This window comes from Serinus canaria, chromosome 3, assembly GCF_022539315.1.
Source record: "Serinus canaria isolate serCan28SL12 chromosome 3, serCan2020, whole genome shotgun sequence".
In the NCBI taxonomy this organism is placed as follows: domain Eukaryota; kingdom Metazoa; phylum Chordata; class Aves; order Passeriformes; family Fringillidae; genus Serinus; species Serinus canaria.
In genome coordinates this window covers 84823449-84850164 of record NC_066316.1, presented here as the reverse complement: position 1 = coordinate 84850164, position 26716 = coordinate 84823449, and the positions used below count along the sequence as shown (strand labels likewise).

General features: G+C 40.0%; 1 long non-coding RNA gene across 1 annotated transcript in view; it reads left to right on the top strand.

Moving 5' to 3' along the window:
* LOC127059378 (uncharacterized) overlaps nt 1-26716 on the top strand; it is a 768519-nt gene that overhangs the window by 630749 nt on the left and 111054 nt on the right. The window lies entirely within an intron of this gene.

Here is a 26716-nt window from a genome sequence, read left to right as displayed (position 1 = left end):
CAAAAAGTTTTTAAGTCGTATTAGTAGGCTTGTAGCCATTCTGCATTTTCTTAGGGTTATTTTTCCAACAATGTACCATATAAACTGGACTTGTCTGAATACTATTACAATTTTTCTGTTTTATAAGAATTTTTATCTAGTTGTAGAAAGACAAATAATGGAAAATAAGTTAAGTTTCAATGCACAGCACCCAAAGAAAACACTGATTTAGAATCTTGTACATGGTCTTCTTGCTGTATAACAAAAAATTATCTCAAGATAAAAAAAGTTCCTAAGTATTTTAAATTAAAAAAAAAAAACAAAACAATGAACCAAACTCAAAAAACTGAGTAAGTTTCATCATAAATCACAAGCAGAATATGATTATTCTTTGTATTGAAAATATAGGTAAACTATTAGGAAGAGAAAGATTAAATCTACTTTTCCATGCATAGAATCAAAACCAGATCTTCAAAAATCTCATCTACAGAATAGCTGTGGGGGACAGAGATGGAAGGATATCTCAAATCTTCAGATGTCATAGTTCTAGAAAAAAGTTTCAAAAACTATTTTGGTTCCTGCTGTACAAAAGTGAATATGCTGCAGCCTACTAGCTGGAGAGATCTTGGAGAGGAAGAAAACATGACCACCAATCTGCTTAGGAAGAGAAAAGATAAGAATAGAGGCATGTCAGTGGGAACTTAACCCAGAGAGTTGGAAGAGGAAGTTCAGCATCCATCTGTTAAGAGAAAAGTACTTAGGATCTACCTTAGGACCAATCTTCAAGAAACTGTTTCAGTTTGACAATTTTTTCTCCCAGCCATAAGGTATTTTTAAGTCACAAAAGGGAGCCTGACTTTGCCTGCTTTGAGTAAGCAGCTCATGCTGAGTGAAGACTTCTCTAATCTAATGCCTCAGGGCCTAAATCTTTAAACAAGTAAGAAATAACTAGCCACCAGCCTGGTACCAGGCTTTAGTCTAGTACTGGTCTAGTAACTGGCTTAGATGCCTGGAGGTTAGATGATGTAGTACTATCACCCTGACTAAGTTTGCAGACAACACTAAATTGGGCAGGAGTGTCGATCTGCTGGAGGGCAGGCAGGCTCTGCAGAGGGATCTGGACAGGCTGGATCCATGGGCAGAGGCCAACGCTGTGAGGTTCAACAAGGCCAAGGGCCAAGTCCTGCACTTGGGTCACAACAATGCCCTGCATGCTCCAGGCTGGGGGCAGAGTGGTTGGAAAACCAACCAGAAGAAAGGGACTTGAGGGTGCTGGTGCAGCAGCTGAACATGAGCCAGTGTGTGCCCAGGTGGCCAAGAAAGCCAATGGCATCCTGGCCTGTGTCAGCAATAGAGTAGCCAGCAGGACCAGGCTGTGGTTGTCCCTCTGCACTGGTGAGGCCACGCCTGGAGTGCTGTGTCCAGTTCTCTGCCCCTCAATTTAGGAAGGATGTTGACATGCTGGATCATGTCCAGAGAAGGATCTAGAGAGTAAGTCCCACGAGGAGCAGCTGAGGGAGCTGGGGTTGTTTAGCCTGGAGAAAATGAGGCTTGAGGGAGATCTTATCCCTCTCTACAACTCCCTGAAAGGAGGCTGTAGCCAGGTGGGAATCGGTCTCTTCTCCCAAGCAGCCAGTGACAGGATGAGGAAGTGGCCTCCCTTGCATCAGGGGAGGTTTAAGTTGGACATCAAGAAGAATTTCTTCACAGAAAGGGTGGTTAAGCATTGGACTGAGCTGCCCATGGGTGTAGTGGAGTCTCCATCTCTGGAGTGTTCAAGGAAGGACTAGATGTGTCACTTAGTGCTGTGGTTTAGTTGACAAGGTGGTGTTCAGTCAAGGTTGGACTTGATGATCTTCAAGGTCTTTTCCAACCTTAATGATTCTATGATTCTACAGTGTGATACATCAGTCAAACAGCACTGGCTGTTTTTCAAGAGGCTGATGCAGGAGGAGGCAGATGGCAAGGCTGGCTATGCAGCCTCCTAACTTTTCAGATCAGATAGTGCACCAAAAACCTCTCACTACATACAACAGAAACTGCACATTTTTTAAACATTTCTATCCATATGGTAAGAAGTCTCAGAGCATATTTTACAAAATTTATGATTTTTGAGCCCAAATGAGGAAGCCTAGACCCCTGAATCCAGGAGCCTTAGCATCCTCCTTGACTGATCAAAACATAATACAAATCTTGTTGAACACCTTGGTATTTCAATAACTGTAATGCAGAAATTATTTGTATAAGCTATATATCACCTAACTCCAGTTCAATGATGGTGTAGTTACAACTGTAGAAAGCTCAGGGTAGGCTGCAAACTTATCCAGGAAACATGATAAATCAGTTTGCACTCAACATGCTGCTGACCCAGTTGTGCTGTTATTAATAGCCCAGTGGATTCAGATCTAGCATTAGCCTGGGTGTTTGTGTATCACACGGCAGTCACAGATGTGCTTTCAGTGTATGAGCAGCAACATTCAGTGCCTCTTTATTTAGAGTTGCTGCTGCTCTGAGCAGAAAATTCTAGACATTTTTATTTTCTTATTTTCTTATTTTCATTTCTTATTTTCTTCTATTTATTTCTAAATATTTCATATTTAGAAATTAAAAGTATACTGAAACCCAGTATACTTACCTACTGATTTGACTGCTTCCTATTTAAACAGAGTTTGTTTCCCATGAGCAGGATGCCACTCATGCTTGCAGTTTCTGCTCAATGTCTCTGAAATGATGCATGTCAGACTGAGCCCAGCAGGAGAGTACAAACTTTTATGCACTGGGTTTGATGTTGATAAAGCATTGAGCAGATGTTTGGCATTTTATTATGTGCAAATAAGAATTAAGTCAGGACTCCCTAAATCATACTAGACACAGACATGACAGGGGGCCCTGAATCTGCCTGCCAGCTAGTGCCACTCTGCATGGCCTGGCTACCTCAGCTGGAGTCCAGCTGCAGCTGCAGAAGGGTTCAGGTGTTTGAAGGTGGTTCAGGTGTTGGAGGGCTCAGCCAATATTTCTGTCACCAGCACCGCAGGAGACTGAGGCAGCTGAGCTCAGCCCTGAGTTTACCCAGAAGCAATTCAAAATACATATTCCCTAGATGTATAAACAAGAGACGAAAATCTTTTTTGATAAAGACATAATCTTCTCAACATTTAAATACACATTAACAGTTGTATGAAACCCTGTGTAGTTCCTCTGTCTCCCTCTTACATGCATACTCAGGGAAAGTTGTTTTTATTTAACTGTCAAGTTAACTAGACAAAATATGGCCTGGACTTTTCAGTGTAGGGAAGCAATGCATAAAGGAAATCTAGCCAAGCAGCCAAAGATCACCCAGACAAGAGTTCAAGATGTCCAGGATTTCAGATCCAAGGCTGTGTAAAGGAGTTTTGTGTTGCTACCAAAATTATTTGCTACAGGGGCCTTTGCCAAGGTGATGTTATTTAACCCAGAAACTTGGAGGTAAACTATGAATTAGTCACTATTAAACTCTAGAAACTCTAGAACTCTCTTCAGCTCTAGAATATCTCTTGGAGATAAGAAGGGAGGAGAGTGTAAGTGATGCTACAAGGGATGATAGGTAGGATAGCATTCTGATGCCATTCTGATGCATCTTTGGAGTACCAGTGGTTTAATGCTGGCATGTATCTGATATAGCTAGTGACTGTTTATGATGAAGATTTGGGACAAAAGACACAAAAAGCTAGAGGTCTTTTCCATTTAAGCAGCTACTGAGTCTGAGTTCTTCTCTAACAATGTATCAGTGCTCCTGGAAGCGTCCTTACACTCCTCCTTTGAGATCATCATTCATTTCCATGATGATAAGACATAAATCATCTAACATTGTTTCACACAGGATTTAACTGGGATGATCTCTTTTAAAAACAAATAAAAACAAACAATGAAGCAAGAAAAAATCCAAGCCCCAAGCTACATCAGGAAAAATGCTCTCTGATACTTTGGCTTGTCTCTGTTTCCCACAGTTTCCAGACGTGGTTTAACAAAAGCAGGCATCCATCACAGCATCAGGAGTGTGCCTTCCATGGGGCTGTACCAGGGGATATGGAAATCTCAGCTGGCAATCACCAGATGGAGACATGCACTGATAGCAGACTCAGTTCCTCAGGCATTAGCTCCAGGCTGTGCTGCATCTCTGGATAAGGCACCAGAAGCAGTTTGTAGGAGCAAACTTATTTCCCTCTCTCAAAAAAGTGTCATAGGGCTCACTTGTGCAATCCAACCCCTTCTCATGTGCTGAGGGAGGAATCCGAAGAGGTACCCAGCTTGGGGAGCTGTGGTTCATTTCTAGCCAGGTATCAAACTGTGCAATGCTGTAATATTTTCTACTTACTTTTTTAGAAACATCTTTCTTTGCAAGGAAAGCACAAGTGGCCTCACTAAGAGAAATTCAATTACTGATAAGATAGGCATGACTTCCAACCCTAGCACTCCCACTGAAGTGTTTTGTCTATTAATTACAATTGTAAGATAAAGTAAGAGCCATTTATCTGGTTTTGACAAAATTGCCTCTTAAGCTGCATTGGACCATCCTGTGGCACTGAGTTACTCCAATTAACTCTGCTACAGTACTGATCCTCTCATTTGTTCTTCACTGGTGTCATTTTATACCTCATTACTTCTTAGGAGGAACAGTTAATAGCTAACCAATTCAACTTCCTCCTTCAACTATATAAGTTACTGTTATTGGCCCCAAAGTTGCCTTCTTTTTCAGGATTACAAACCCATGCTCAGTTAGTTCCCATGTAGAAGCCCTTCTCTGATTTCAACTGTCCCTGTGTTCTTTACAGCTTTTTCAAATCTGCTAAGGTTCTTAAATGAGTTCAGTAAATCTATTAGAGTATTCTCTCAGTAAAACTCATTAGAGTATTCTGTTTGTTTCATGCAGAAAAAGGAAAAACTCAACGAGGAAGCTTCTAAAATTCCTTTTTATTCAGTAGGAGAAAACAAAAACTAGAAATACTTAAACTTTTACTTTTTTATCTAAGCATTTAATGGAAAAGGCATCACAATCTCTTTGAGCAAGAAATGGGCATCAGCAGCTTCTCTTAAGTAATTCTCTTGATGAGTGCACTGAAATATATTTTTTCTGCTGCTCCTCCTCCCTGGTGACATGAAGGCTGACTCTCTTTCCTAAGTTGCTCTGTTACACCAAGACTGACAGAGAGATCCCTATAGCCCACTGACTAGGTGACAATCCAAAAGTGAGCAAGGACTGTGTGAAACCTTTCTGATGGAGTAGGAGCTGTTTCCCACACCCTGGAAGTAGCTGAATTCTCAGCTTTTATTTCAATTTTGGTGAACCTCCTTTCTCCAGCTGTGTGTTCAGAGTGATGCCCATCGCTTCCTGACTCTTCTTGAAAACATAGAATGGGCATCTAAGACAGGGAAGGGCTTGGGATCTGCTGCTTGTGTCTGCTCATCCATGTGACTTCAGGTCCTCAACAGAGATGGGATTTAAGGAACAGCTCTAGTCCCAGTGTTTGTGTTCTTGTTGATTATCTTGGGCAGCCATTGGGAAGCCCAGCTGGAGATGTTTACTTTGTGTGCCCTGTATATGCAGATAATGTGCCTTGTTCAACACATGGAGGCAAGCATAGGAAACAGGCAGCTAAACCTTAAATAGTGCAATGCTGACCATCAAAAAATCCAGATCCTTTTGTGGATCAAATCCTTAAGAATTGAAATGCTTTAAAAATCTGGTCCTCAGAATCCAGTTTTAAGAACAGCAAAAAAAAAAAAAAAATAGTGTTTATTGCTATTATCAGTTGAATGATTTATTGAATTATGTCCCTAAATTATTGATTCAGGAAATTGCAAAAAGTGATGCCTGAAGGATCTCACAGTATTAAAACAAAAACAAACAAACAAGAACCAAACAAAAAACCAAACCAAAACAACAACAACAAAAAAAAAAAAACCCTGGATTTGATTACTATGTATATATGTAGATGTTCAGCTTCTTATTTGGTGTCTCCTTGGACCCAACTACTTTCTTTTGTGTTCTTTTCAAGAGCTATGTATTAGAAAAAGATTTTCAGAGCTCTTTTTAGTAATTAGGTTCCAAAATCAAGCAAGAATTATATATGGTTTGTAAAGACAGATAAGTAGACTCCTTTCTATCTAATTTAGAATTCTAACCAAAACATCACCCTATCAATATTTCAGACACAGAACTCTGCAGGGCAATCTAACTCTGCCTGTTGTAGCTGTCCAGGTTATTTTTGCAACCTGCAGAAAAAGAGAAGCACCTCTGAAGCCCAGCTAGACTCAGCCAGTTCTCTAAGTACAGATTGATTGTAAAGAATTTAAAAGCCTCATGAGGGCAATAAAATTCTTCTAAATTAAGCACCAGATTTAGTAGGATTTAGACATCAACTTGTGAGCTAAAGTCTAAACTCCCATTATAATCACTGGAGAACAGGTCAATACAGTCAATGGAGTCTAAAAGGCAGTTCAGCTTTACGAGAAGAAGGATGCAGTTAAAATGGGATGGCCCACATTTTGTGAAATATTTACATGGGGACTGCACACTGACATGAAAACTTCACCCCACATCTAAAATTATACTGGTTTTAACATGGGAGTCCCACTCCAGGGGAAGATTTTCTCAGATGCTCCAGGATATCCTGCTTCCAGCTATAAATTAAGGAAGACATGGGATTGTGGGTGCCATGTCAGATTTCCCAACTTCCTGTGAATATCAGAGCTACCCTCACTATCACATAGTGCCACTATTTAATCAGAATCTACCTTGCCTGCCCATCTTTTGAACAATCACTTTCTCTATAATTCTATTGCTCCACCTCTAAATCCTGTACATGGATTATCCAGATTCTCATCCTCCTGAGAGGCAAAGGACCACAGCCCAGGACAATTTAGGCTGCCAAGTATGAGTAGACTGTAAAAAAGCACATTCTGGAAGATTAAATATGGGTCAGGCAGGCATGACAGAGTTACAGAGCCAGGAAAATTACAGTGTTATGCTTTGAGCTGATGTTAGATTTTGTTTAGCCACAAATGGTGTGCTAGAATATGAATGCTTGCCTGGCACTGCAGTCCTGATTTTTCACTCCGTGAGAATCTCCTAACAATTGGGCAACAGTCAGGCTACTTTTTTTTGGACTCTAGCCCTCCAATGCTCTTATTTCTATTGACACAGAGGCCAGACTGGAGGAGATGACAAGTATGTTCAACAGGGATCCTGTGTGATGCCCTCCTGAAATTCAGAAGGTGGGGGTTCAAACCTTTCTCAGAAGAGTAGGATGGGGAAGCTTTCCAGCTTCCTTATATTGCCTTCTGACCAGCAAATAATTATGCAAAGAAGGAAAGGCAATCCCCCCCTCAGAGCAGATAAAGCCACTAGCAGTTAGTGGGCAGAGTCAGGCCATGCCATCTGAGAAAAAAATTACACACTGTAATTGACACAAAAACACAAGGATGGTTTCTCAGGGGCTCCCTTCACCAATTAGTTTAAAACCAACCAGTTCTCAAGGGAGATTACACAGAAGTAAAAAGGAAAATCTCTTACACCATAAAAATTCCTCCAATTATCATTGCATGAGAAAGGAGGGAATAGTGTTTTGTATTACGGTCCAACCCTAATCTGTGCCACAAATGGTGACTTCCAGGTTTTATATGGAAAATATATTTTAAAAAATCATTATCTCTCAACTAAGAAAATAAGAGAATATTATAAACTTTTAAAACATGCTTAATTCTTGGTCTGAAATAACTGTACATAATTTCATCATACATAATTTCAAGAAAAAAAGGTTCCAAATCATCTGTCCCAGCACCATGTTATAGCATGATGGCTGTCTTTTGGGGCTGCATTGGTTTGGGCTGAGGTAGAGTTAACTTTTTTCACAGTGGCTGGCATGAAGCTGTGTTTTGGATTTGTGCTGAACTCAGGGTTGATTAATTATAGAGATGTTTTTGTTATTGCTGAGCAGGGCTTACACAGAGCCAAGGCCTTTTCTGCTCTTTGTTCTGCCAGCCTGGTGAGGATGTTGGGGCTGCATGGGAGGCTGGGAGGAGACACAGCCAGGACATGTGACCCAAACTGACCTAAGGGATATTCCAGACCATGGGACATCATGCTCAGTGTGTACAGTGGGTGGGAGAAGGAGGAAGGTTGGAGTGATGGTGTTTATTTTCCCAAGTCACTGTTACTTGTGATGTGCCCCTGCTCTCCTGGAGATGGCTGAACACCTGCCTGCCCACGGGAAGCAGTGAATTAATTCCTGGTTTTGGTTCACTCATCTGCATGGCTTTTGCTTTCCCTCTTAAACTGTCTTTATCTCAACCCATGATTTTTCTAGCTTTATCCTTCCAGCTCTCTGATGGATCCTACTGGTGGAGGAGAGAGTGAGCAGCTGTGCAGTGCTTGGCAGCTGGCTGGTGTTAAACCACAACAGGGACAATTATCCAGACAGTTAAAAGGTATTACAACATGTACATATATTCAGATTGAAGAGACTAACTTTGACCTGAAATTCTTATTTTTTTGAAAAAGCTCATTACAAAGAGATGTATTAAATTAACAGGGGATTTTAAGAAATTTTTTGTTGTTTACTTTACAATGGTCACTTAACACCCTAAGTTCCTCTAAAACTGTGATGGCAGTAAAGAAATTGATTAGTTTTGATAACAGAAGGAAAGCTCATCCTTTTCTCAGCAATTAATATTTGCATAGCAAGAAGTCCCCAATTTGGATAAAGAGCCCTCTTTGAGGACGACAGCTTTCAAAGTATGCATCAGAACATCCTAAGAACTCAATGCAAAAAGTCTCCAAAAGTTAGAAAGAAAACATCCTTTATTTATCCTGTTTGGAATGAGTTCCCAAGACAGGATCCAGGTTTTGCATCTAAATAGGAGGTTAAGACCTCTGTTAGACAACCATTTCTTCCATTTTCAGTACACCTAAAATCAGAAAGCACTGGAGAACTTTGGAAACTTCAATGATCTGAAGACACCACAGAGTTTACAATAGGAATGGAAATCACTTGCACATTTTGTATGGGTTATTAGCTGGTAAGTACTTGACTACAAAACCCTGGGTTCTCAAGTAATTTTTTATGGTTTTTACCATTTTGAAATTTTGTGTTCAGAACATTTTCTTCCAGTCTTGGTCAGCTCTGTGGCATTGTATTAGCAAGCAAAGACATAAGCAGATAACATTTTGGAGAGGGGTAATTTTCTAAAGCTAGTGCTTAGATAATTTTTTTCAAGATATGTTATCTGATTTTGAATAATTTGTGATAAAAGGCATATTATTAAAGAAAAAAAAAAAAAAAAAAGCCCAGGATCCTGGTGTACATCTCTTCTGAACAGTGCTTTTGGCCCATCCCTCCTGTCTCTCTGCATGGCAGCCCTGCTTGGACATCCCAGCTCCTTGCCCCAGTTTGATGCCATCTGCCAACCTGATAAGAATGCATTACCTTGCACCTTTGACAAATTGGACAGGTCTCAAAAGAGACCCCTGCAGAGCTGCATTTACAATCTGCCTCTAAACCCACAAACTCTCTGAGTTCAACAATTTTTTTACCCACCTGGCTTCCCATCCATGTACTGCCATCCTCTTGGCATCTCAGCTTGGGTACAATTATAGAGTCATGGCATGTCCTGGTCTGGAAGGCACCATAAGGTCATCTAGTTCCAACTCCCCTGCCTTGAGCAGGGTCACCTTCCACTGGACCAGATTGCTCAAATGTTATCACTACCAAAAATGAAACAAAAACAATCAGCTCCTACAGCTGTCACATCTTCAAACCATTTCACTTCTGCAAGGATGGGTCTCCTGAGATAATATTTGGAATTTAACAGGCTGCAGCTTACACATTGCTTGAAGACCCACTGAACAGGTAAAAACATTGAGCAAGCAAGATTATTTGAGGAAACCTGTCTAATTGCAAATATGTATTTCAGATAATTAAATAGTTGCTGCCATACCAGCTGCTCTATCAGGAAATGCTTGTCAGCTTTGAATCCACATTCAACTTTATCACACAGACCAAAGACAACAGGATGTATTTATCTCTCTTCAATCATTGTATTTTGACTACTTGTGACCTGTACTGTGACTTAGATATTGATTCTAGTCTTTTGTAGGGTAAATATTGATACAGTTACAACTTTTATCAAATTTACAGATTTTCCATCCAGACAGATGATGGGGTTTAACATTCATTATACTGTTGACTAAGAAAGATATATTTTTTATATTTTTGAAAGTGAATACTAATAAATTCTCCATTCTTCCAAAAATATCTCTTTTAAAATATGCTAACCAATAATGATAAAAAACTCTGTATGAAAAATATTTCAGGATGGTAATATATCCATTTTCAAATATGTGTGATGAATAGTTTTGAATCTTATTTTGACACAAGAACTGTGTTATACCATATTGCTATTAGCAGTTAGATAGCTGTGGGAAGTGCCAAGGCTGGGCAGGAAGGTTTTTTGCTCAAAGTCCCCAGAGCTTGTTCCAGGACAGAGCAGGTGTGCACTTCAGGTGATGCTCTGTCCATCACTCCATCAAACCTCTGCAGGTCTAAGGCACAGGAAGATGCTGGCTGCTCAGCCATCCTTCCCCTTTTCTGACAGCAGAGGACAGCACACAGTGTGGTTTTGTATCCCAGCAGGTTGCCAGGCCCAGGCAGGGAAGGAAGGCCAAGGCAGAAGCGGTGTCACACAGAAGGGATGGCCCAGCAGCAGCAAACCTGTCAGTCACCAGGAGGTTGCTTGTTCATTTTTACAGAATCTGATTCTTTCTCCCAGCTCCTGAGAAGCTGTACACTGCCCCCCTCCCATACTGAAACTGCACTGGGAATACAGCCAGATGTGTGCCCAGGAGGTGCTTGTCACCATGTCCTTCACCTGTGCTGAAGCTCTTTCACCACCAGATTGAAATTCCTGCCCCTGGTGTGGGGACAGGCCTAAATCCATCTCCTTCCTCTGCTGGCCTGTGTAGAAGTGAGGCAATAAACAACACTTAGATGAGAGAAGAGAAAAAAATCCCAACACCAGCATATCCTACCATTGTGCACTCCCATCCTTCTGCCCCTGAGGGGTGATGACTGGATACCCTTGCTGCACTCCAGCATGAAGATCCTGTTAGTGCTAGTCCTTATTACAAAGCATGAGAGAAGTGAAGGCTCTAATCCTCTATCCTTCTCTCCAGCCTAAAACTGCTGGAGGGCTCCCATTCCCTGTGCCTGGCACAATTTGAGACGTGCAGCACACATCTGGGATGTGCAGAAGCAAATTGATGGTTCCACCTCTGCCACTGACCTTCCTGCCATACCTTCTTGACAGCAGTACTGATTGTCTAGATGTAAGAAGGATGGGAAAACAAAGTGAACTGTCTCAGCCATTTAGTGGAAAAAAGGAGTCAAATATCCCATCCTTCTTTTTAAAGAATTAAGAATGATGGAATCACTAAGAGCTTTGTTGTGGACTCCTATTTGCTGGCCTGCTGCCTGAAGAAGAGTGTTGAAAAGATTAAGGGGTCTACAAGAGAAAGAGAGTCTAAAATAGATTGAAGACAGGAAGACTTAAGTAAGGCTGTTTAAATGGCATTTTTATCTCAAGAGCCTCTCCAAAAAACCTTTAGCAACTCATCAAAGTCATCAAAGGAATTTCACAATGATCAGAAACCAAATTATTACAATTCACTGATTTCCTGGTTCAAGAAGTGACTATTGCTAAGTTTACTACATTTCAAAGGGATGCCTCATCTCAGCAGCTGTTTTTTGTGTCCCAGATGTCTATCTGCCCTCTCTGTGAACTGACACACTGTGGTGTGCTAGTTAGCTCCACTTCTACTTCAAAGCTCATAAAATCACCCCACAGTTCTCCCCAGGATGTGGATGTTTATGACACACCAGTCAGCAGCCCTGACTGCAACCAGCAGCACCTATTTTTGAAGCCAGCAGGCTTTTTAGCTTCATGCTGCACATCCACAGCATCAGAGTCAAATATGAAAACTGAATTAACCTGCATGAGAAAAAGAAACCAGAGAGTTCTTCTTGCCAGGGAATGCTTCAGCTTTATTGCAGCCTCGTTGTCATCTGTGTCACCATAGATGGGCACAAAGAAGAAAAATGCATGCCCTATTGCCTGAGGCATTCTGGACAGGCAGGAAGGCTGGTGAAGAATTTGTTTTGGTGACAGCTGGAGGGGCCTAGAGGGCTGTCAGCTCTAATACAGTCAGATTGAGGATTAATTCCCACATGCAAGATGCAGGTATAAGCATCAAAATTTGGAACCCATTTACACAGGGGAGCAGCAGTGTCTGCTCTGGTCAGCAGGGGATGTGTCATTTGCTGTGGTACTCTCTGAAATTCACAGCTTCAGGGTTTACACTTCAGCTGAGTATTCTTGTAGATGCATAGGCTGACTGCTTCAAGTTCCTGAGGATTAGAAAATCCTTCTCTTTTACAGAAGAACCATAACAATTTCGCTCCAAAAAAGAGAAAGATTCCAAATGAAATTACTTGAACTGCAGGTAGATCACCTTACCTGAAGAGATATGCAAATTAGGACAGGTTCTGTTCTTCATAATACCAGATAAATCTGGAATAAATCCATAGGTCTTATCACAGCCATCTTTTATTCATAAAAGTGTAAGTAAAGCAAGAAAAGTCTAGTTAGCTCTTTTCCCATGTAGGGTAAACAGAGATTTTCACATTTGATGTGTATATAAAGTGACTAAATGTGTTCTATCAATCTCTCTTTATGTATAGTACTCTCACATAAATCAGGAAAATACATCAATACATTTGTTTTCCTTTTCCTGTTTTAAAGGAAGACTCTGGCAAGGACAATCCGTTGGCAAGAGGCAGAAGTTGAACTCCAGCTATCCTTGCTGATGTCCCAAATACCATATGAAACTTTCTAGAAACATTGAAAATTTCAGTTTTGTTTGGAACTTTTATAAAACTTCCCTTTCAGGCAACATAAAAAATATTTATATTACCTGCAGTTAGGTTTCTGACAATTTTAACTAGTCATTAGATTTTCATAATTGCAGCATTTCCTAGATACATTATGTCACAGATACACATCTGTGTAATCTTTTATTGTGTGCATTCAGTCTGTCTTTAAAATCCAGAAGTGGAAAAATAGCACCTCCTGCCTAGAAAAGCTATTATTTTACGTGTCAAGCATTAGGCTTTCTGAGAACCTGTAGTAAGTAAGAACAATTTTATGTGGGGAGTCTGATCCTGAATAACTCAGACCTCCACAGGTTAGATTTTCAAGATCAGAGAAAAGGCAGACAAAACCCAGGTTTTCACCTGAACTCTACACTTGAGACACCTTTCTTTGAGTCAAACTTGCTATATGCCAGGTTTGGATGATTTTAGCTCAAGCTGAGGTTCTCCTGGATCAGTGCATGTGTAATCTGAAGAGTTGGGAGGGAGCATGTAATGTGCTCCTCTTGTTCTGCAGAAGAATCACGGAACAGAAGTTAACCCTACAAGCCTCCAGTGCACTGATACTGCAGATCTGAGATGTTCTGAGGAACACTAGAATCCTCTTCTCTGCTTCATACTAATTTTGGCAGATTCTTAATTTCCTAGGGTAAGTCTGACCAACTTGAAACTCTGCCATCCTAACAGATTGGTACAAGCATGAGGGCAGGAGACAATGTACAATAGGTGTATGAAATGTACCAGGCTATGAAATTATTTTCTGCCTAAATCTTCTTACAGATAGGGCAAGTGCTCAGGAATTGCAGTAAACTGAAAAAAAAATTAAAAATAGAATGAAACAAAATTAACTGGAAAGCTGCTGGAGACTTTCCCTGACTTTTACATGTATTTGTGAATTTGTTAACATATTTCTTTGCAGAAAGACATTAGGGAAGATACTAGAATGTGCTTTCCTACCCCTTCCATATTTGAGGACAATTTCGTTATTTGCTTCCTTGTTCCATACCCTCAAAAATAAAGAAGAGATTATGGTTTTCAATGGCTACGAAATGCCTCAATTTTCATCTACAAAATCAAAATTCAACTTTGTCCTGACTAACTGAGTTGGTCTTTTGAAAGAAATTCATTAGTCCATGACCAATGGAATTAAAAAAAGAAATGCATCTGTGCAGGAATAATTTTGCTCCACAAATAACTCCAGAAAGTCAGATCCTGTACACTGACATCAGGGCTCTTCCTTTGGCTCTTCACCAAATCAAGTTATAAAAAAGAGCATGAGGCATCCCACAACCAGCTACTCCTAGACTGCTGCAAGCAAAACTGTGAACACCAGGCAAGACACAATCCTCACTGCTGCCATGCAAGATACTACTCTGAAATTCCCCTGCATTTTTCTTTGCCATGCTAGTAAATCATCAGGGTGTTTTTAGCAATAAACACATCTACTCTGCCTTTACAAATCACAGTTTTGCACTCCTGCAATAAATTTCACTTAAATATATGCAAAATAAAATATTTACTTTCAACATCATTCTCAAAAGGTATTTTTGATTGGTCTGTTTGGCTGTGGATGTTGTCGTGGTTTTTTCAATAAAAGTGGATCTAGGTAAAATTGAGGACTTCAAGAAATATGAATCATATCATGAAAAGCAATTTACCATTCTGCCTGGAGAGAGAGGTTTTCAATCTGTGTGTCCTTCCTGCAATGACTTATGGATTAGAAGCACAGAGGTTCTTAAAAAAGAGAAAAAGGGAAAAAAATCCAACTAAGTGAAGATGAATATAAAAAGATGAAGGCTGAGAATAGCACATACAGACAAGAAAACAAATGAGTGGTTCTGCCAGGGACACTCAACAGAATATAAAAAGAGTGGTCCCAGGCCAGGCACTCTGCAAGATGACATGATAAAAGTTAGAGTAGAGGAGCTACACAACAGAGCAAGATGTGAACACAAAAATAATAGAGAGGTGAGGTAGAAGTACAGATATTGTCAGTCACAGAGAGAGCTGAAAAGGACTAGCATGCAGCATAAATGACAGTGCTTTGTTCCACTGGTTGTTGTTGCAACTCATCTTTGAAATCCCCATGACACGTATTTCTCCACATCTTAATATTATTAAAAGCAGATGATACTCCAAGAAAACCATGAATTTTTTTAAATACTTCATGAAAAGAAAAGATAAAATAAAATAAAATGTTATATAAATGTAATAAATAAATCCCAACACTTGCTATGAAATTACATGACTGCTAATTGGGAAAGAGACAACCTAATGTTTGCACTGAGGGATCCACAGCCTATACCTCCAAATCTCAAGGTACAGAGGTTGTTCCCTGCATAATGACTTAAAAACTTTCAAATGGGCAGTAGAAGACCTTGGTTCCTGAAATCTCTGCAGGATTATCTGCTCACTCCTGGTAACTGTGAGTGCAGTCTTTGGCAACAAGCAGTCAATATCCTTTTCAATATCCAGCCCTCATCTCAGGTGATGCTCAGGCACAAGTGACCTGAAATAACAGCAGCCTGTCCCTCAGAGCTGAATAAAGTAACTCACATTCTGCTGGGTTGATCCAGAAATTACTTGCTGCCATGCAAATAAGGCAACTGGAAGCTAAATTGGAAGGAAAAAAAGCTCAAAGTGAGATTTTGCAAATAAGTGGAAAGTCACTTCCTTCAGCCTCTCCTACCAAAAGCAGTTCTGTTTGCTGAGGGCTGCTCTTGACCTGCCTCCCAAACTCACAGCAATAAGAATATATTGCCATGAGGCCACAGAAACACTGGTCTAGTTCAAAACTTTTCAGAAGTCTGTAGTAGCCATGAGGATGAAGATAATGAAAGATAAGAACAGTTATGAAGATAAAAAAAGGCATTCACAACCTTGAGGAACATTTCTATCACCCTCAGAGCTGGACCTCAGAGCTGTAAATAACCTGTGTGGAGTGTGCACATTAATTGCAGATATAGGGGGAATGACTTGCCTGACATTTGTTATGCAGCATCCCTCTTGAAGCAGAGGGCACCACAACCAGGCACTCAGCACAGTACAGCACAATTCAATACAATTTAATAATTAGTCCCTTTCAGCAAAACAGCTACCCGAGCTCCCTTACAGCTAATACTCATGACACATGAATTCTTGTTAAATTGACTTATTTTGGATGACCCCAACTATCTTCCAATACCCAGGGTTTAGAAGGCTTAGACTGATGTTCACTGTTCACCTATCTGAATAATATTTTTCAATGCCCTTTATTTCCAGCCTGCAGAAAAAGGCACTTTTGGTAAGCTTAAAACAAGACAATACTGCCTAACAAATCTGCTGGGGCTGGTTTGTTTAACAGCAATTATTTTAGATGGATGTGCTAAATCTACACACAATTTGTGAGTGATGTGATTTCTGACAGCTATGGCTATTAGTGTCCTTGAATGCTTTGGGAACACAAGACAGGGTAACAGGCTGATATTACTGAATACAGTGTTTTTAAAATGTGGCTTGCTGCTGGGGCATGCATATGAAGGAAGTCATTTACATGGAATTAAGGAAAAGAAACCCCAGCCTTTATGTTTATGTACACAGAGCAGAGAAAAAGACATCATGCCAAACATGTTATTTTCAACATCCCACAAGAGAAAGAATACTGACTCCTTGAGTACAGACCCATCATTTGATCATACCCCAAATCTGTTTCCCATGTGTTTGCTTTTACTCTTCTGAGTGCAAAAACTTTGAAGGCTGTATTTTGAAAACCTTTGCAAAGATGAGATGAGAGGAGGCACTAAGGTGAAAAGATGCTCTCCCACCAGAGAGCAGTTCATATTGCAGGTTACATTTGCAGGAGCATGGCTCGTATGGGAAGCTATATTCCACTCCTCAGCAGTGGTGAAATGCATCTAGTTTCTAGTGCCTAGTTTTGGTCCCCCACAGTTCTAGAGGGATCTGGAGAAAGCAGAGAGGGTTTCTAAGACGTTCAGAAGTCTTGGAGAAAGTGGAGAAAGTCTCCAAGACATTCAGAGTTCTAGGGCACATGATCTACCTCTATGGAAGAAGATGACCTCCAGATCCTTTCCTACCAATATTCCCTTCAATCTCACAAAAGTACAATCCATGATGCTTCTGAATCACAAGAGATTCTTGAGAAAATTGGGCACTCTAGGACAGGGAGGATAGTTTCATTTTTTGATAGATAAACAAGGGCTTATAAAGATGAGATATAATAAATGTTGACTAGAACCAAAAGCTGCTTCAAAAAGCATTTGGGATTAAAGCTTTAACCCCTAGGTGTTTAAAAAATGGTAAGAAATTCTATAAAGTCAAAAGTCAAGCATATTCTATGAGCAAGAAAAGTGTCATCAAAAAGCTGGAAACCACCTCAGGAAAAATCCAAATGAACTCCAAGAAACTTACAGAGAGAGAGAAGTTCATTACAAAGAGGTACAAGAAATAACACTGTGTTCTGTAAATATGAAAGTCAATGACAGGTTGAAGTTGGAAATGGAAAGAAGCAGAAGTAGAAAGAGTGCCTTCTTCACAATGTTCATCTTTGTATTTCTTTGTAATGGAATCCTTAACCAAAATTCAAATAGTAATCCAAGTGCTTTTTGTTTAACCCAGAAGTAGATAGGCACCGAAAACTGTAATAGAATTGCAAGTTTGGCTTTAAAATGAATGTTCAGGAAGATATTGCATAAATGGCCAGAGGCACTTCTACTTTCACCCAGAAGGGTTTGATTTAACATTTTGACTAAAATGTCAGAAGCTTCAAACCTGTGTGAAACAAAGGAGCAAGGGTTGATGAGATACCACACCTGAACAAGGCACTATGATTTCCACTACATTCCCCTGAGTTTTTAAATCTTTTTAGAAATGATAGAAGACAACTGTAATTCATGAAGGGAGATAAGTCATACTACAGAATGATTTGCTGCAGTAAGTATGCTAAAAAACTTCTAAATACATTTATAAGAGACATGAGCCTTTGACAACACCTGGTACCTTAACTATAGTGGTAGAATATATATTTTACAAAATTTAAGGAGATAAGAGAATCCATAGATTATAATTTCCAATTTATATCTGAAGCCAGTAACATGCAAAAAATCCTTCCATTTTCCCAAATCAGTGAATTTTCATAGATCTAGCATAATATTAAAAATATTTTACTTTTTTATTTTCTACTGAATTGTGACTAAAAATTTTTAGTAGTATATCTTCAACAGGACTGTTTTCATTTATTTAAACTGATGGAAAAAATAATTCAAAGTATACAAAGTTCAATGAACATGAAGTTTCCCACTAATTTATTTGTTAATAAAAAGTTAGTTACTTTGCTTTGGGCAAAGAGAGTGTCTTCAGTAATATTAATAATGATATTTTACAAGCCAGAAATTACATAGTTTCACTGTCAGCTTCATCTGTCATAAAATCATCACTATATAAAAGAAATCTATGTTTTTGGTAATGCAAGTACTTGGTTTTACCTCAATACCTTTACATATGTCAACACCCAGAATCTTCTCAGAAGACTCCCAAAACCTCTGCAGTCCTTTTTTTATTCTTTTTAATCAATTCTGACCTAGCCTAAGATTGCAAATGAGCCACTCAACACCTTTTTTTTTTTTTTTAGGGAACATAGAACAGAATTGGAACACCCAGTTAGTATGACCAGTTCTGATTCCCATTCCCATTTTGTGACAATGTTCACAGGGGTCTTAGGATAAGAGAAGAGAAAGTTGACTCCATGTTCAGAAGGTTTGATTTATTATTTTATGATAGATAATATATTAAAACTATACTAAAAGAATAGAAGAAAGGATTTCATCAGAAGGCTTGCTAAGAATAGCAAAGGAATGAATAACAGAGTCTTGTCTCTGACCCAGACAGTCTGGACAGCTGAACTGTGATTGGCCATTAATTAGAAACAACCAGATGAGTCCAATCACAGATTCACCTGTTGCATTCCACAGCAGCAGATAAGAATTGTTTACAGTTTGTTCCTGAGGCCTCTCAGCTTCTCAGGAGGGGAAAAATCCTAAGGAAAGGATTTTTCATAGAACATGTCAGTGACACCCATTTCCCCACCAAGATGTGAAACCATTAGATAACGACCTCACCAAAATAAATTTAGAAACAGCTATTGAAAATTTGCCTTCTAACTACCTAACTGAATGTTATGCTATTCATAACATTATAAGCTCCAAAGGCTTATTTAGTTATTCTCTCAAAATGAGAAGACCAACTTGATCTCTTCAAAAACAAGAACACTGTCACAGAAGAGAAAGTTTAGTTGGGAACACAGACAACCACTGAGTCCTTAAGTAGACCCTGAACTGGCAAAGTAAGAAGAGAAAGATCACCACGACTTGAAAACTCTTCCTTTTAAGGTAACATGAATTACCTTTGAAAATGTTATCTTGCCATCTAATCTTGAATCCATTGAAATAAATTCAATTTGTTTGCTGCAGAATGGAATGCAGCTCTCTTATATATCCTGGACCTTTTCAGGATTTCTAGGAAGACGTGCAGAGATATTGTAATAGAACAAATGCCATGCTAAACTGTTCTTTAAACCCTCACAGTAGAAGAACTAGTACCCAAGTCCACTTTTATAAAACAGCAATTAAATGAGCTCAGGCAGTACTAGTTTCCAAACAGTAAGAAAAAAAAACTTTATGTACCTGCTATGTACTCAGGTAAATGTGAATAGATGAGAACCATCATAATGCAGTTTTGTTTGCAGCTATTTTCCATGCTACAATGTCCCAGGAAGATTATTTCCACACAAAATTATTTAGTCTCAGCATGCTTTTTCTCATCAAATTAAATTAAGTATTGGGGAATGGTGAATATCTGATACACTCTACTACGGCACAAGTCAGTTGAGAACTATCAGCCAGATAATCATTTTCTCAGGAAATTTTATGTATAATAGCAAGCTTTTAAACTGTCTGTGGATGAAGAAGGTGTAGCACCCCACACCATTGAATGATAGGGGAAGTTTGGGAAACTAGTTATGAGTATTGTTAATGCTGAGCAAGAATGACTGGCAGTTAAGGCTCACTTAAATGACTGTCTGGAGGAGCTAATGGTCTGAGGCAGTGTTCACTGCTCAGACAGTCATTAAGTATAAGAATCTACCTGACCTGGAGGTCATTACTGCTTACATTAATTACTCCATGCGACTCTACCACATCTCCCTAAAGTCATTTCTGCATCAAAACCTCCCTCAGGTTTCAGATCTATGGTGACATCTGGCAGCCAGGACCAGCATGTATAAACACATTTATTTGAATGAAGATAAAACACCAAATGTTTGAACTGATCAGAACCACCAACTAGCTGGCAGACTCAGCCTGTAATTTTGCAATGACCCTAAGCATCCCTTTCCACAGTCACTTATTATTAGCTATAAATCTCCCATACTTGGACTGTTCAAGAATTACTGTGTGTGCATAAGCCTTTGTACTTGCCCACCTAAACAGCTTTTTAACCAGACAGAGATTTGCTAGGAGCTACATTAGGGTGAAAAGGCTTGGTGCTTACTTGAAATGAAGCACATTGGGAATAATTTGAATTACTGTTGCTTACCTGACAGTAGAAGCTGTGAATAAACCTGCAAGTCATGCATCTACTATACCTGTATCCCATGTGAGGTCCCTGCTCTGAAAAGATTTGAGTTCTCATAAATGTACAAGCAAAAGATGGCAATAAAATAAAGGCAGCATTTAAAAATTTGACCTAAAGAGATAAGGTCAATGCAAGGTCTAAGGTAAGAGAGACCTGAAACCCATGTAACCTCCAGGGACTTACCCAACAGCTTTCAATTCTGTTGGACTCAGAGCAGAATAACACCACTCAAAACCTTCTTATAAAACACCATGCTCATGGTCAGGAGACTCTCTGATTTCCATTGTATTTTGAGTTGTTTACAGTATTGCTCCTCAGGAGAAAGTTCATGTCCTGGGCTCAAGTTCATGTCCTGGGTTCAAGTCCTCCTGTCCTTGGTCACTTGTGGGCACCAACTATTTGCTCAGTACCACTGGCTGAAGTCAGAGACTACTCCAGTGAGCAGCTGCTCCCCAGGACACAGGAGGGCTGACAGCCTGGGTTTGGAGGGCACGGATCTCAGCCCTTTGCAACAGCTCACTTTTTTTAAAACGCAGAACGTGTCAGTAATACCATATAAAACAAAAATAAGGTCTGTTTTACTTCAGATTAGTTAAAACCATTAGTGGTTTTGGATTCTGACACACCAGAACTAAAGAGTACAAAGATAACCATTATCGATACATTAATTTTGAGAGCTTCCATTTGTCTGTTTCCAAGACTGCTGCTGTCAATGCAAACAAGGTCTCTTTATTGCATATAATAGATCAAGTGGACAGTTTCTGCAAGAAAATACATGAAAGAATGTGAAAGCCTCTTCAAAGGACCATTAATAAAAGGATGAATATTCTTTCAACATATCTGTGCTTTTATAGTAATCTTATGCACTGCTTGCTGCATGTAGCCAAATGCAAAAATTGTAACGCAAGGCCTGTCTGTTCTTGACATGTTGTATTATAAATTATTATAAACATCTCCAGGAATTATGTAATGTAATATATTACAAACATCTTGGTAACAGTGTGAGCTGCTTCCCTGAGGTATGGCTGTAGACTTTCAAAAGTGCTACATGGCTTAAGGGTTTGACTTTTTAGGCCATGGTGACTTTTACAGGAATACAACAAAGTGTTTTATTAGTTTACTTCTGAATGTTTAGTAATTCAAGAGCAACAGTTTACAGTGACTTTCTGTATAGCTCTAGCAAACAACTGAGGTTTTAAAAGACACAGAGGAGAAAAGTATTTGATAAAAAACATAAGAGGAATCATCTCTCTGCATCAGTAGTAATCTACTAATACTAATACATCTAGTACTTTGAAGGAAGACAGCCTAACTGGTCTGTTAATATTTTTGTCTTATTTCATGCAAATAAAAAGCAACACTGCATAGTCAGTTCAATTTTTCATGCTTTACCCAGAAACAAAACAATAGCATTAATAAAAAACACCTTCAACTCCTTGAAGACTTCCAGACCTGTCATTCTTAGACAAGGTGGAAAATAAAAACTTTTTCTTGACCTTTCTGCTTTAAAATATGAATGTAAGTGACAGTGTGCCTTTCCATTTTAAATGAAGGAGGAACTAGGATACACTTAAGAAATATATGCTCCTAAATCTAAATACTGGACTCCTTAAATAATTTGTTTGTTGATGTAAGAAACTCATGTCAGAAAAGCAAGATGTAGATCTAGTACACAGTGTTTTGTTGTTTTTTTTTTTTTTTTTAAGGTAGAAAATTAAGATATGCTAATATAAGCCTCTAGCAGGTAAATCCAAGTGTAAGAACAGAGGCTTTCAGGCACAGAAAGAAGAAATTAGACAAAGTAAGGTGAAACGAAATGACAGGGCAATGTATCTAAAACTGCACATTGGTTCTAGGGACTTGAAAGAATGTCATGTCAGATAGTATCAGACGTCAGACAAAATGCCTGGAGGATGAGAATAAAATAGTCAGGGTCAGACAAGCAAAGATTATCCCTATCATGTTATATCCAAGCAGTAGGAGAACCTGAGCCTGGCTAGAAAGCAAAGGGTGAGCTGGAGCAGAGACTACATGTGTTAATGTGACACTTCTTAAGGCTTTGTGCTAGATGCCTGGGTGAGAGGCATAACATCGAAGGGAAAAACAAAAGGCTGTCTAGAAAGAAATTTCTGAAAGACAAGCTGCAGGAAAAAAATCTTAAGATCATCAGATGAGGTTAAAGAACAAATATAAGTGTGTTTCAGAGCTTTGTCACAGAGTTCTGCCTCAAACTCAGCAACACAATTGAGACAAATCCAATAAGAATTCCTTTTTTTTTGTTCCACAAAGTTATTTGAAATGCCACGCACCTTGGAGAACTAGTTGGCTTGCAATAAGAAAAACTTCATTTGCTATAACGTTTCAAGACACTAACTATTCAGCTAGAAAAACATTCTAGGTGACTTGACCTGTCTATTAAAGCTTGTCTTATTCTGGAGTTACATGAGTTCAACATGACCTGTAAGAATAACATATTACTATGCATATTATTTTCAAATCATTTACATCTTATTCAAGATCAAAGAGTTTTAGACTTTATCACCGTAAGCATTTCACATAATTTTAAATGAAAATTATTTTAAAATAATATAAGCTAACTGTAGGTGTTTCTTCTTTAATTTTGCCATCGATGTTGTTTACAAAATATAGAGGTTATGCAAAGAGGATTCTGGTATGTTTAGAAGGATTGTGCAGGTAAATGTTATTTCACAGTTATGGCATGTCATATATTTTTCTTCATTTTTGTACTATGTTTCCATGTCATTCTTTTGCACAGAAAAGAGTAATAGGTGTGCCTGGGCTTAACAGTAGTGGTTTCTGGACTGTGGGTCAGGCAAAATGCTCTGAGAAGACCAGAAGATTCAGCCTTACTTGTCAGTACCCGAGTAAGAGCCTCAAAAACATCTTTAACTCAGGAAATCTCAGGGGGAAAAGGGCTTGCCAAAGTAGAGAAGGCCAGCAGGATAGTAAGAAAGGCAAAGAGCAGATATACAAACAAAACTCAAAGGGCACGGTCACTGAGGATGTCATTGAAAGACTTGTCCTCAGAGAATGCCCAAATATCTGACCCCATTTTCCTGTGGGCAGAGGTCTTCCTACTGTGCCCCTTTCTTCTGCTCCTTCTCACACTACATTTTCTCCAGTGCACACGTTCTGATAGAACTCACTTTCAGAGATTCAAAAGCTATTGGTATTCCCAGAGAAAACATTAAGAAGTAAATCTCCCTCAATACAATAGCTAGCACAGGGTGTGGTTTAAATTCTCTAGTTATACTTTAATTTCCACAGGAATAGTTTTCAAATATAGGCTGCCCACAGAAGAAAGACATATTTAATTTTCTAGGCACATCTCAGTGTTTCAGAAGAATGTTTAGAATTTGAAACAAAACCCTTTTTACCTCAGCTGTACATGTCTAGGTTTATCACGTTAGAATAATCTACATACTTCCATTGTCTCACAGTGGTTCAATCAACAAAGGTACTTCACACAGGCAAACCCAGGGCCAGCTGGAACCCAACTTCCTGATACTTGATATCAAAAGAAACAATGATTTTTGTAATAACTCGGAGAGAGACATTAATCAGTGTGGATAACTCGTACCCTCTCATACAACCACCACTCTTCTGCTAGATCTGTTCCCTGGTTTTCCATTTCCTTCCCCTTACAAGGATAACACCTCACTTTCAGCATAACTCCTCATGCCATTCATTTTATATTAAGAGCCTCTCTGGTTTTTTCTACATTTCATGCCTAACATATCCCATCTCTCAACTCTTACCAAAGTTTATAGTAAGGAGGGTGAGAGCTGTAAGAGCAGAGCTCTTCTCACGAGTCAGGAAGGTATGGCAGATGGTGCATTAATGTGTTAATTAAATGGCTGCTTTGTCTGTGATTTTCCTGTTCCTCACCTCCTGTTCTTAAGAGCTGAGAAATAATGGAAGGGGTTAATGAGACAGAAACTTATCCAGGTGGTCAAAACTTCACTGCAGCTCCTGAGCACTAGGTGCCATCTCAGCAGTCACCAGCCCAAGGGACGAGAGGGACTGCCATCATTGCATGCCACCAGCACCACAGAGCATGGCAGCCTGCTGCAGGACTCCCTCTGTGTCCGTGCAGAATGTACACAGCTGAGGCAGGCTGAGGTACTTAATCCCTTCTTTGTCTCAGTCCTCAAGACCAAAACCAGTTACCCTCAGGATATTCAGCTCCCAGAGCTGGAAGTTAGTGACTGGGAGATGAGTGAAGAGGCCATAATCCAGGAGAAAATGCCTGGTATGCCAAGTGGACACCCACAGATCTATAGGTCCAGATGGGATTCACCTGAGAGTAATGAGCGAGCTGGCAAAAGAGCCAAGCCCCTTTCAAGCATTTAGCAGCAGTTCTGGTTCACCAGGGAAATCCCAGTAATCTGGAAATTAGCAAATGCAACACCATCTACAAGAAAGGTTGGAAATATTATCCAGAGTACTGTCAGCCTGACTTCAGTACCACGGAAGGCCACCCTGGGTGCCACCACAGCGTGTGCAGGACAACCAGGGGATCATGCCCTGCCTCACTTCAAAAAGGACACTGAGGTGCTGGAGCAAACCCAGAGAAAGCCAACAAAGCTGGTGAAGGGTCTGCAGCACAAGTCCATGAGGAGCACCTGAGAGAGCCAGGGGTGTTTAACCTGGAGAAAAGAGAGCTTGGGGGGAAATTCACTCCTTTCTACAACTACCTGAGGGGTTGTGGTGAGGTGGGGATCTGTCTCTTCCACCATGTCTCAAGTGAAGGGATGAGAAAAAATGGGCTTAAGTTGTACTAGGAGAGGTTCAGATTTGAAACAAAAAAAATGATTTTCACTAAAAGAGTGATTTGTCATTGGAATAAGTTGCTAAGGGAGGTGGTGGAATCATGGCCTCAGGAAGTGTTTAAGAGGTGTCTGCATGTGGCACTTGGAGATATGGTTTAGGAGTGATTATGGCTGTGCTGGGTCCATGTGTCATGGTTTTGGACTGGGCACAATGCCAGTGCCTCCATGAAAACACATCCACCCTGGTGTCTACTGTGAGATGTGATCAGAAACAGAGCAAGCAAACTCCCAACTTAGGAATAAGGGAAAAAAAAACTTTATTAACACACACACACACACACAAAGAACAGAATGGAAATCTTTCAAACACATTTCTCCTCCCCCTCTCAACCCACATTACAGCATACATTACAAACTCAGATCTTCCTTCAGTCCCCATCTCCCAGGTTTTAATTCTCAGTCCATTATCCTTCTTCAAACAATCAATTCATTCTATTAAAGAGAAAGGAGTCCTCTCCTTGTACCATTTCTTGACTAACCCCTTTCCATATTCCATGCTCTCACCATGGAAATGGACCAGAAGATTGCTTTTGGGGTTTCTCTTTGTAAGGATACTTTGGTCAGTTCCAGAAAACGACAGTCTCTCCATTTCGGGATAATAAAATCCCCCCCATTTCCCCCGGGGCTAGGGCTTCACGACAGAAATCCTCTCATTTCTGATTTCTGCCCACCACTACTCTTCACTGCCTTTCTTGGGTCCGAGCCATTGCTTTCCCCTCAAAACCGCAGTTTCTGTGTTACAATAGAAAGCCAGTCCGTCCACAGCATACAAGAAAAAGTTCAGCCAAAAAACTGTTCTGCTTATCTCTTCCCAAGTAAATTCTTCTCATTATCTCCACTACTCCCTACTCACACAAACCTCTCATTACACTTGTCCATTTCTTCTTGTTCCAGCCTTATCTCTTTCCTCCGGGAGGATCAACGTTTGGAAGGTTTCCATCATGAGGGAAAAAAAAAGGGTTAAAATCATCTTTATGGGTGCAGGACTCTCTTCTCACTTCTGGCCGACTTCCCAGGAGCTGCAAGCCGCATCTTATCTCTTTTCTCTCCTTTCTCTCTCTCATCTCTAGGAAGCGGGGGGGGGGGGGGAGGAATTTGCTTGGTGCTCCTCACTACTTCCACCCCTCCATCCTTTCACTTCCCCCCCCCCGGTCTCTCTCTCTCTCTCTCTCTCTCTCCAAGATCCAAGGCCTCCGGCCTAGCTCACGCTGCCTCGTGGCCTTTTTCCCTCCCCCACCCGGCCTACAGCCAGAGGGGGAGAGAGAACTGACCTGATCCCTTTGCTGACCGTAAAGC